Source organism: Eulemur rufifrons, chromosome 8, assembly GCF_041146395.1.
Source record: "Eulemur rufifrons isolate Redbay chromosome 8, OSU_ERuf_1, whole genome shotgun sequence".
In the NCBI taxonomy this organism is placed as follows: Eukaryota; Metazoa; Chordata; class Mammalia; order Primates; family Lemuridae; genus Eulemur; species Eulemur rufifrons.
The window spans coordinates 72,448,837-72,461,091 of record NC_090990.1 but is presented as its reverse complement, the minus strand read 5'-3'; positions in this window follow the sequence as shown (position 1 = coordinate 72,461,091).

The following is a 12,255-nucleotide window of genomic DNA, read 5'->3' as shown; positions in this document are numbered from 1 at the left end:
AAACTTGTGATATTGCTCACCGCTGTATCTCTAGCAGCCATGACAACTTGGCATATAGGTGCTCAATAGTTAAGTGACAGAATTAAAGATAGACTCTGCACTCTCAAATGTAAATGTATTTCCATTTTATTGCAGGAAAATAAACATTACCTTCACTTGTATGTCATGGCCCATTCTTTGGGCCTGAAGTGAAGTGGAACCTATCAGAGGATAGGAAATAAGATCTCGGGAGAAGTATCTATTATCATTTGCAATTTTCAAATACATTCAGAGAAAAGTATCTTTTCTCTTTTGACATGTGAGGATTTTCTAGAGAGGAAAGGTTTCTAATCTTATCAAAGGCAGGAGTATACCATGCTATCAGAACTGAGTTTTTACATCAGCCAGCTGGATAGTGGTTTCAAACTACAGCTGGGGTGGTGTGTTACATGAGCTTAGCTTTAGTTGAGTGCTAATGAAACAAGTTTGCCAAAAACACAAATTGTAAAAAGCCATCAAAACATTACAATGTAGGAGAAAAATGTAGTGAAAATTTCAACATATAATGTCCAAATAGTTTCTCTTTCCGAAGGCTTTAAACAATTTCTTAGGTAATTTGCAAAGACTATCTGACAGTGTAGAAAATATGTATAAAATTAGAATAGCATTAGCTGAGAATTTTGAGCATATAATTAAGGGACTCTGGATTCCTTTTTTCTTTAGTGTTTGTATCCCTCTTTAATATGCCAGTAGCTAAGTTTTCCATAGAATAAGGACATATATTTAGGTCAGAACTCATTGACATATTCCTCAGGATATCTTGATTCAGGGTTTTCTCTATGAAGAAACACCATTGATTTTGGAACCCAGATGGTTGGGCTGCCTACTAGTCCAAGTTCCAACCTTAAATTACCCTGCTGGCTGGCTTGGCTTAATCGTTTGATTCAATAACATTATGATTTTGAGTGAGTTACTTACTATCATTATACCTCAGTTTTTTCATCTGTAAAATCAGGATAATAATGGTATATCTCAAGGTTGTTGTGAGGAATAGACATATCAATACATGTCAAATGCCTAGAAGAGATCCTGGCACATAGTAAACACTCCATAGCTGATAATGTTATTACTGTCAAATGTGGTTATTTTGAGGGTAATGTAAAATGGAAAATAGATAAAATGGAAAATAGATAAATTTGCAAATTTAAAATTCCTATCCAAATTCAAAGGAATATTGATTGTCTCTGTATATCAAAGGTGATCTTGGTATTTGCAAAGCTCTCTTTTGTTTATGGCTACTTGCTGTGTGTCCGTTTACACTTCCCTATACAGGCTGTGGAGTTAATTTCTAGGGTGCTCCATCAATCATGAACTAGGAATGCTCTGAGGAAAAGAAGTGTAAGTACTGACTAGTTACAACATGAAATAACTTTGAATTTTCTAAGCCTTACCTTTACTTGGAATTTTAACTTTGTTAAATTTCTAAGCAAAGGGTTAAAAATCTAGGCCGATCCATTATTAGATTCACAGTGTTCATGGGCAAAATGGGAAAGAACAGCAGATAATACAGGAAGAAAAATGACATTTGAGGAAAAGTTTTTGGTTTTATTTTTAAATAACCGTTCTACATTAATAAAGTCCATGGATGTCGTCTTATCATTTTTGTCTCTGCAGAGAATGGAGCAGATTTGGAACATATCTTCCCCCCCTGCTTAAAATATATTGGCCATTATATTTAACAAGACTTAAGATTTTAAAAAGTAGAGGTAATTAATTGTGAAGTATTTTGATGTTCCACAGGCAAAGGAAACACATTACTTTGTGTAAACAGAGGTTAATATAGAGTCTTTGAAGTCTAAATTATTGAACTATTTGCCTAAGGACAAACTGTTTAGGTTTCCTCTGGCCTGTGTAATAAACTACAGTGGTGGAAATAACACAAAAAATTCTATATGTAAGACATTTGGGTCCTGCTTGCAAAGCATGTTTGATCCATACATGCTTTACCTTTGAGTTGTGCTGATGAATTAGGGAACTTTAATTCTATTTTCCTCTCCTTGTAGTGGTCTAAGTGGCTCATGGTTGATAAAGATAGAAGCATGTTTCAGGGAATGGTAAAACCTAATTTTGTTTAAGTTTTAAATGATCACTTGTCTCTGGAACTGGCACTAGGGCCAAAGAATGTTTATTACTTCCATGCTGTTAACATGGGAATGAGTCTGAAAGACTAAGTGAAGTTTATGTTTAATTCTGTTCTATAGCTTCCTCGAGCCCCAGCAAGGTGATTTGGTTTTGTAAGAGTGACTAGGACTTGTATAGTCTCATTTTTATTGTTGTTTTTGTCTGAAAGCATCCACCTTGAGGACAGAAGCCTCACTTTGCAGAGAAAAGACACACGATTACTGATCTTAGCAAATGGGACACCAAGGCAGGTGGGCAGGGGTGCAGGCTGAGCCTCAGCCTGTGTTACAGGTCTCTGGCCTTTGGGCAGTCTTGCCTTGGGAATGTGGAAACACAATAGTGGCGGATTCTGGCTTGAAAAGACCTTGGGGACTCCAGTCCAGAAGTTTTTACCTGTGTGTGCTGAGTGGGAGGTGAGACGTGCTTCTTGCTGTGGGGTGGGAGAGCAGGAAGCATGTGATGCAGGAGTGGTGCTGGTCCAACTCCACATTCACTTTTCCGAGATCCTTCCCTTTGCACTGCTCTGGCCCTGTATCCACTCACTGCTCTGGGGACTGCTGAAGTCACAGCGAGGAAGTTGCCACTCCTGTGCCCTTCGGTCTTCCTGTGTCCCCAGGCTGAGATCTGTCAGGTGGGGTCTGGTCCCGCCTGAAACCACATTTGTGTTTGCAGCTTGGTTGGCAGTTCCTCCCCGGCCCAGACTCTCACGTGAAGCACTAGCTCGCGTGACTGCGGCTCCCGTTGGCCCACTGTTCACAGATGCCTAGGAACAGACTGTAGAACCCAAAGAAAGCTCTGGGTGACCTCTGCTATTTCGCAGCTGCTCACAGCACCAGTCACTGTGGCAACTGGCTCTGTTTATGAAAATGAATGAGGACCTCAAGCCTGGGGCATCCACACTGTGGACAGAGCTCCTCCTGGAAATAGACTGCCTGCCAGATTGCCAGGGCTAAACCAAAACAAAGGCATACCAAACAGAAGTAGCCAGGAAGTGTTCTGCTCTTGGGGGGTGGTGGGGGGGACACATACCATGGCCTGATTGCCTAGAGCGAGCTTATCTTGGGTATGTCAGAGAAAGTCAGGGGCAAAGACCATGGTACCAGTACGGGCAGTTTGCAGAACACAACCTTGCGCTGTGCGGCCTGGCCTCTAGCTCTGGGTTTAGATGGAAGCAGTATTTAGGGCCAAGGACCTGACTTTTTGAAAATCTTATTTTAGGTCCTGCCTTTATATAAACTCTTAAAGCTTTTAGTCTGTACCTTTAGAATGGACCATTGTCTGGAACAGCTGAGTTTGGAGTTTGACCTCTAGGATCCTTGCTCTCACGGTGATTGTCTTTTGTGTCCAGAGCACCCTTGGTGGTTTTAACTCTCCATGGGAAAAGCCATAGACATCTTTGAGCACACTTTGAAGCCCAGAGGTTCCTTTGAGGGGAAGGTTATGTTCTGGGTGCTTCTAACATTCGTAGGTTTTATGCTTCCAGGCCTGGACCCTTCCAGCTTGTTTGCCCTTTGGCCTCACTTAGACGCACACTGGGACGCTTCCCTTTGGCAGACCAGAGCCAGCGCATGGTCTTTTGATGCCGTGCCATGGCTCCCTTCTCCACACCATGCCTCGTCACTGTGTGTGCCTGGGTGGTGGCCCGGTGGTGGAGGGAGAGTTGGGGAGGCCAGCGTGCTGGCGCTGGTGATTTGCCAGCAGAACAGAGGCCCAGGAACATGAGCCAGAGAAAGAGGGATTCCTTCACATACATGTAAATCAGCCTTAGCTTTAAGGTTTAAAATAACCATTTACTGCATTGAGGAGGCCTTGAGGTCCCTCACTTGCTCTCTTGCTCTGACTAGATGTCCAGGAGTTGCAGGGGAGGGACCTGGGGCGAGGGTGCTGTTGGCTGGGACTGCAGTGACGAAAACGTGGGCTTAACCAGAATTCCTTCCTAGGGGAACTTGGTCTGCCTCTGCCCCATCAGCCTTTTGCTTCCTCATTCCGGCAGGGTGCAGGGGGCTGGACCAGCTGCTGCCCCTTGTGAGGGTGACCCATCTGGAGGGACCCCTTCCCTGGGGGGACGGGTGAAGCTAAGTTCATTTGCTCCTCTGTTGCCACCAAAGGCAAGTACAGCTGTGGGGTGGCTGCCCCAGTTTGCCTATGGTAATTCCTTATGAACTCTCCTGTTGATAAACTGAACTACATCAGCTTTAGTTTTCCTTTAACTAAGGATTTGAGTTAAAGTGTAACCACAAGTGTCCCGTTGGTTTTCATTCATTTCAGTGCTGAGCGTTTATATGCTAGGCTATGGATTTGATGTTTCCTTCCTGTCTTGGCTGAGATACCTGTGTGAAATATGAGTTTGCCTTTTGGCAAACTCTTTTTCCTCTGGCTAGGTAATGAAGCCAAAATATTCACGGAGGGCCGGAGGGTGTTGGGGGTTGTGGGGGGAGAGGAGGTGTGATTGATTATATTTGAGAGTCCTTCGTGGGTGTGAACATTGGTGCAGGTGAATCCAGTGCTCCACTCTGAGTAATTGTAATGAGAGAAAGAAGTAAACTTTTCCAGGTTGATTCTACAGCTATCATGACATGCAGGTTCTCCTGGGGAAGGGACAAGGAAGAGGTCTGTTAGAGGGTGTCTTGCCCTGGTGCTGTCAGGCTTTGAAAAGCAGACCTCAGGGTGATCGGAAAAGCTGGTACCTTGGAAAGATGAAGGCTAAACAAGATGATGTTGTGGACAGTCTGCAGCTGAACTGGTTCCTCCAGTACCTGGTCACAGTTAGCCAGTGAGGTTACTAACAAGTCATTTGGGAGTCGTGTCTGTATTGGCCTTAACTACCTTGTTTTCTGGATGGGGGTCAGACAGACTGAATAGGTTTATTCATTCAGTGGGCAGAGAGTGACAGCAGCCTTACCCAAACCAGCTCTTTTTCAGCTTTTTAATGACATGCACTATTATTGTTGTTAATAGGTTGGCTAAAACAGTGCACTTGGGAGAGTCAAGTTTCTGTTCCTCTGTCCAGCACTCATGTTTTCTCCTAGCTTCCTGTGGTCATTCAGTAAACACTTACCAGGTGCCCACTGTGTGCCAGGGACTGTTACCATAACCAGTAACTTAGTTAACGAATTATCTCACGCGGCATGCTTGCAAAGACGCCTTGAGAAAGGGAGGGAAACTGGGTCCTTTGTGTCTCTTCCTGCTCATTCTTTGGTGCCCTCACATCAGGGAAAGGAAGTAGCAGTCAACTTAAATCAGTTTACTTTGATAATGGCGGATTTAGAAAAGGTTTGGAGCAGGAAATTGAAACTGTTGAGAAATAGGAGGTTTGGGGGACTACTGCTGGATTTTTCTTATGTTTGTTGTCCCAGGGACTCTATCCCAGTTACTACTGACAATGAACTTTTTATGTTTAACTGTCTTGTCAGTAAGTCAGTGACACGTGCCGAGAATAGAAACCAGTACCAGTCCATGTTGTAACCACCAGCCCATGTATGCCCCACTGGTTCTGTTGTTGTGATTGTTGCTATGATGCTTAACATCAAATGCCAGCCGTATGCCTGGCACTTTACATCACACCTACAGGGTCCCCACCCCAAGAAACTTTACCTTCCCTAGGAGCCCAGGACCTTTTCTACATTGGCACCACAGGAAGTGGTGAAGGGAAAAAGACAGAAACCTTTCCTCAGTAAAATATATTTTCCGCTTGAATCAATAAAGGGGGCAGAATTCATCTGTTTTGATAAGGAAGGCTTTTATTTAGGTAAATTTTTTTCTCTGTTAAATTATGCTGCTTAAAATATTTTGGGTTGAGTGTAAGAAGAACAGATTAATAACTCTGTTCATTGTTTTCCTGTTCTTTCAAGATATGTGACTTGCAATAGTTGACTAAGTACTATGCTCTGAGAGGAAGACATGAAACAGATATAACTCCTAGTTCTTGCTTTGTAGGTGCTTCGTGACCAGTGAGGGAAGAGAAAACACCAGGTGGCGTGGTCAGGAGCTTTTTAAACTTAATGGTAGGCAGGAGAAAATTGAAACCAGACTAATTTCATTCACCACTTAGGTAGTTTTATCTTTTTGCTTTATTGGCCATAGGGTCATCTTCAGCTGAAGGTGGATTTGCTTGTGGTTAGGAACGGCTGTCGGGAGCTATCAGTGTGCTTGTTCAAACGGGAAGAGCAGTGCTGGCTTCCCAGAACACCCAGTATGCCTGTGCATTCATTGACTGAGCTGACTTAGCCACCCTTGAATCAGTCACTGGCATAGAGTAAGGGAGACAGTGATTCTCAGCTGGAGAGTCACACACTGCTCACCACAGGGGCCTCCTACCAAAAATAAATGTGAAGAGGACTTATTTTATTTTATTTTTTTTTAGAGATAGTGTCTTGCCCTGTCACCCAGGCTGGAGTGCAGTGGTGTGATCATAGCTCAATGTAAGCTTGAACTTCTGGGCTTCAGGTAATCCTCCTGCCTCAGCCTCTCCAGTAGCAGAGCCTCCAGGTGTGTGTCTCCACACCTGGCTAATTCTTAAATTTTTTTTTTTTTTTTTTTTTAGAAATGGGGTCTCGCTATGTTGCTCAGGCTGGTTTCAAACTCCTGGCATCAAGTTATCCTCCTGCCATAGCCTCCCAAAATGCTGGGATTACAGGTGCAAGCCACCACTCCTAGCCATGAGCATGACTTAAAATGGAAGAAATCAACATGTAGTAGTACCATGATATAGGGGTGACAGGTCCAGGACAAAGTAATGGAGAGGAGGTCATGGCCCTTGTTTGTGGGGCCCTTCTGTGGTACTTCACTCTGTACCTGCCTCACTCTCCCTACTCCTAGGGTATAGCTTCTTAAGGCCAAGGCACTCTGTCTCAGTCAGTATTTGTGGCCACTCTAGCTCACACATAGTAGGGACTTAATATGGGTTTGAATAAATAGAATGAAAAGAGATGCTTCGTATTCCTTTGTGTTTAACTTTTATCAAACATTGCTTCAAATAAGTGGATTATTGACATCCTTATTCATTGCATATTTTATAACAGCTTTATCGAGAGATGATTCACACACCATACAGTTCTCCAATTTAAAGTGTACAGTTCAGTGGTTTTTAGTATGTTCTCAGAGTTGTGTAACTGCTACCCCAGTCAATTGTAGGACATTTCATCACCCCCAAAAGAAACTCTTTATCCATTAGCAGTCTCTCCCCGTTCTCCCCTTCTCCCAGCCCCTCAGCCACTAATCTACTTTCTGTTTCTGGGCATTTGCCTATTCAGGACATTCCATATAAATGGAATCAAGCAATATGTGGCCTTCTGTGTCTGGCTTCTTTCACTTAGCATAATGTTTTCAAGGTTCATCCGTGTTGTAGCATGTATTCAGTATCAGTACTTCATTCCTTTTTTTTTCCTTTTAATTTAGTTTTTATTTGTATTCTATATATTCCTGGGGTACAAGTGCAATTTTGCTACATTGATAGATTTTGTTGTGGTGGAATCAGGGCCTTCAGTGCATCTATCACTGGAGCAACACACATTGTACCCACCGAGCAACCTCCCATCATTCAGCCCCCCATTCCTTTTTGTAGCCAAATATTCCATTGTATGTATATACCATATTTTAAAAAATCCATTATCAGTTGATGGACATTTGCATTGTTTTCCATTTTGAGGCTATTATGCATAATGTTGCTGTGGATATTCTTATATGTACAAGTTTTGTGTGGGCTTATGTTTTTGTTTGTCTTGGGTATCTAGGAGTAGAATTTGCTGAGTCACATGGTAACTCTGTGTTTAATCCTTTGAGGAACTGCCAAATTATTTTCCAAAGTGGTTGCATTATTTTATATTCCCAGCACAATGTAGGAGAGTTCTAGGCTCTTCACATCCTTGCCAACCTTGTTATTGTCTGCATTTTTGACTATAGCCATTTTAGTGGGTGTGAAGTGGTATCTCATTGTGTGTTCATCAATTTTTTTAAAAAATAAACATTTGATTGGACACCCAGTGCATGTCAGAAGCTATTCACTGAGTGTGGAGGCAGAAAGATGAGCAACCTTCGGCCTTTCTGCCTCTCTGGCCTCATCTCTTTTCACATCTTTCCTCTTAATTTATTTTCCCAAAACACCAAATTGTTTGTAGTCCCCACAGTACCATGTTGTTTCTTACCTCTAGATCTTTGCTTGTGCTCTTTCATCATCCTGTAGTATGAATACTAATGCGATGCTAATACTAAGAGCATTATTGGTTAATGCTTTAACAGTCAATAAATCATAGATTTGGCAATCTGGCTCCAAAGTCTGTGTTCTCTGCTATGTATTTTTTTCTTTTTTAAAATCAACTTTATTGATAAGCACATTTTAAAGATACATTTTGATGAGTTTTGATGAATGCATATGCCTGTGTAATCACAAATGCAATAAAATATAAAGCATTTTTTTCAATCATCCATCCCTCCCTCCAGTTCTCTTATGCCCCTTTGTAGTCAGCATTCCCAGTCCTAGCCAATTACTGATCTGCTTTCTTTTTCTGGATTAGTTTTGCCTGTTCTAGAATTTCACATACTCTCTTGTGTCTGGCTCCTTTTTGCTCAGCAAAACGTTTTTGAGAGTCAACAGCCAGGTTGTTGCATGTATCAGTAATTTGTTCCCTTTCTGTGCTGAATATATTCCATTGTATAGATATAGCCCAATTTGTTTATTCATTCACCTGTTGATGAACATTTGTTTGGGTTTGTTCTTTGAATATCATGCAGTTAAGAAGTTATGAACATTTGCAAACATGTCTTTTTGTGGACATATGTTCTTAGTTTTCTTGAGTAAATACCTAGGAGTGTAATTGCTGGGTTGTATGGTAAATGTATGCTTAACTTTATAAGAAACTGCCATTGAGGTGGATTAGGGAGGATCCTCTTCTGTGCTTCCATAGCATCTTGGTTATTGATTATTCACTTGCCCATCTTTCCTATTAGTCTGTGAGCTCCTTGAAGATGGAGACTCTATTCTTATTTCTGTATCTCCAGGACCTTGCATGGTACTTATCATCTAGGTAGCTGCTCCATAAATGCTTGTGAATGGGTGACTGAATTGGCCATTATTCAGTTTTATGAGGGAGCTTATGGCCCTGTAAAGGAGATAAAATTAGACATGAAAACAGCTGTAATGGAAAGTAGAAATTGATAGAGTTGAAGAACAAAGTCAATGGGAGTTGAAAGAGAGATGGCCTTTAGTGGAGAGGATTTGGGAAGGCTGATGAAGGAGGTGGGATTTCAACTGAGCACCAAAAGATAGATTGAGATGTGCAGAGATATTGTTACTCATTGGTTCTAAAAGGATTTAACTTGATCTTCTGTCCCAGAAGATTGGTGAGGCTGGAAAGTGAAGGCTGTGTTTGGGAAGGTCACAGTAAGATTCATCTATATTTTAATGCTTTGCTGTTCTCAGCCTACAGCAGACACTGGGAGATATTGACACTGGGGCTATTATTTTGAACCACATCTGATGCTGTCCTGAAATAAGACATCCAGAGCAGAAACCAATCAACCAGTATTGGCTTTGGTCAGAATTATTTGTATAGTAAAGTAGGGCATGTGTTTCAGTTTTTAGTTATGCAAGTAATACTCAAATACATTTGCATAGTAAAAGAGTTAAATGGTCTAGAAGGACAGAGAGCAAAGTCAGAGTTCCTCTCATCTCCCAACCCTTCTCTAGCATCACCCAGTTTAGGTAAGAACTATAATATTTACAGTTAAGAGTTATCCATTCCATCTCTTTTCTATACATTTATATGTATACACATACATATTTTAGAGGGTTAATAAATTGTATCATTCTTTACATACTCTTCTGCAGTTACAAAATAGAACTTAACATGTTATTAAGATATTTCTGTCAGCACAAATAGCACTGTTTTAAATGCAGCATATATATTTCATGGTACAGGTGTACCATTATTGGTGAACATTTAGGTTATTTTTAGTATTTCTCTATTATAAATACTGTGCCTGTTAACACCTATGCCTGTAATACTGTAATACCTTCACAGTTATGTTATAAAATTATGGTATAATACAGCTGGTGTATTTACAATTATCCCAATTACCACACAGTGTAATTGCGGTTATGATGTAATATGTTTACAGAGGGGTTGGACAGTTCAATTGCTATCCAAACCTGGCCGAAGATTGCAAAAGGTTTAAAATGTTCCTACTGGTCTTTATTATTGAATGACCACACCCTCTGAAAAGTATGAATTAAGCATTTAGATTGCTCTATAGGTAAAAGGTTAGTAAGCATTTAATATTTGCTAGGTATTTTCTTATGTATTCCCTCATTTGTATCGTATAATATTCTCATGAAAAATGTGGTGCTCTCCTCTGTTTATCTGAAGCTGAGACTGAGAAAGACTGTGACTTGCATGAAGCGATACAACTTCCAAGAAGCCAGTTCAAGATTTCAACCATTGTCTTCTGATTATCAATTCAATGTTTCTTTCCTCATTGTTCTGAAGCTTGTTTATTAAGAACTTAAGGGAGAAAAATTTTAGAAGGTAGAATGTCTTTGAAATAATGGAATCATAGCATGAGCAGAGAAAGGAAGAGTGGGCATTCTCTGGATCTGGGGTGGTGGTGGTCAAGCCTCCAGCCCTGTCATCAGGAGGCCGTGGTGGTGGCCACACCGAGAGACCTTCGTGTCTGACAGCAGCGTCCTGCTATTGTACGCTGTGGATTTAGTATCATGCTAAGAAATAAATCACCGCCAGGAAAGGCTGTGTGTTTAGATGCTGCCGACTCCTGTAGGCCCTCTCCCGAGAGAAGAATGGCTCTCAGCAGATGAATTGTCTCAGCTTCCTTTGAGTTTTAATTTCTATGTAGGTCAAAGGGTTATTTTTAGCCTGTGAGAAGGTTTAACTCTTTGAGAAGTGGCCTCTCTTACAGGGGCAGGGAAGTGGGATGATGCTTAGGATTTAAGCGTAGTTTCTGAACTCTTCCTGGACCCCATGTTTGTAGGTGTGAACACCCTTTCGGAATCTGTTCTATTCCGTAGTAAAAAAAGTCTGTGTTCATGGATTGTAGGAGGATCTTGTTGATAAAATAATCTCAAATTTAAAAATGTCATCAAATGTATTTGAGGAAGAAAACTAAGAAAATCTAGAAAAACGAAATCCCCAACAACAACAACAACAACAAAACACCCTGACCCATAATAGGATAAATGATGTTCTTATAGTGAATATGTCAACATTTTTACCAGATGTGTACTCAAGTGTGTGGTGATGCAGTATGTATATAAAAGTCAAAAGTACAAATATAGTCAATGTTTACATTAAACCTCCCACCTCCAAAACACACACACAAAAGGTTCCACTTGTATATGTGTAATTACGTCTTTGAATATTCCCTGGATCCCATATTTTTCCTTTCCCCAAACACATATTTTGGTTACTTCCCCAAAGAAACATGATCTATATTAGCCTCACATAGACCCATAGGGAATATACTCAATTGAATCACACCTCTCTTAGTAGTGTATGAAGTATAATGTTTTAAAACACCAGGGATCAGGGACGGCAGGTCCACGGGAATCCTAAACGCTGGTTTCTAGCCACAGCTGTGCTGGAATGAAAATAGAAAACAATGAAGCATGTGCAGAGTCAGCTTTTCTCTGTGTCACAGCTCAGCAGTTTTCCTGCTGTCCTAAATGTTCCTTAAAACAACCACCACCACCACCACCACCACCACCACCACCTAGGGGGAAAGGGGAAATGATGCAGTTTAGACATTGTTTAATGGTAAAAGAGTGCAGGTATCAAATAGCAGGGCTGTGGGGGCGTGTGAAACCAAAACTGAGTTGATGGTGAGAAATCGCACTGCTCGCTTGTTGCTTGGTCATGAGGATGTGTGCACACACGTAAGCACAAAGAACACCTCACTAACCCACACGTAAATACAAACACAATCCTGGATTTTCATGTGCTGCTGTGGTCATCGTGAAGCATGAGTTTTATTTTTGCTTCTGCTGCTCACTTACTGTGGAACCCTAGAAATGCCACTTTATTCATTAATCAGATACTTTCATTTAACAAATATTTACTGAATGCTAATTATGTGCAAGGCCCTGTG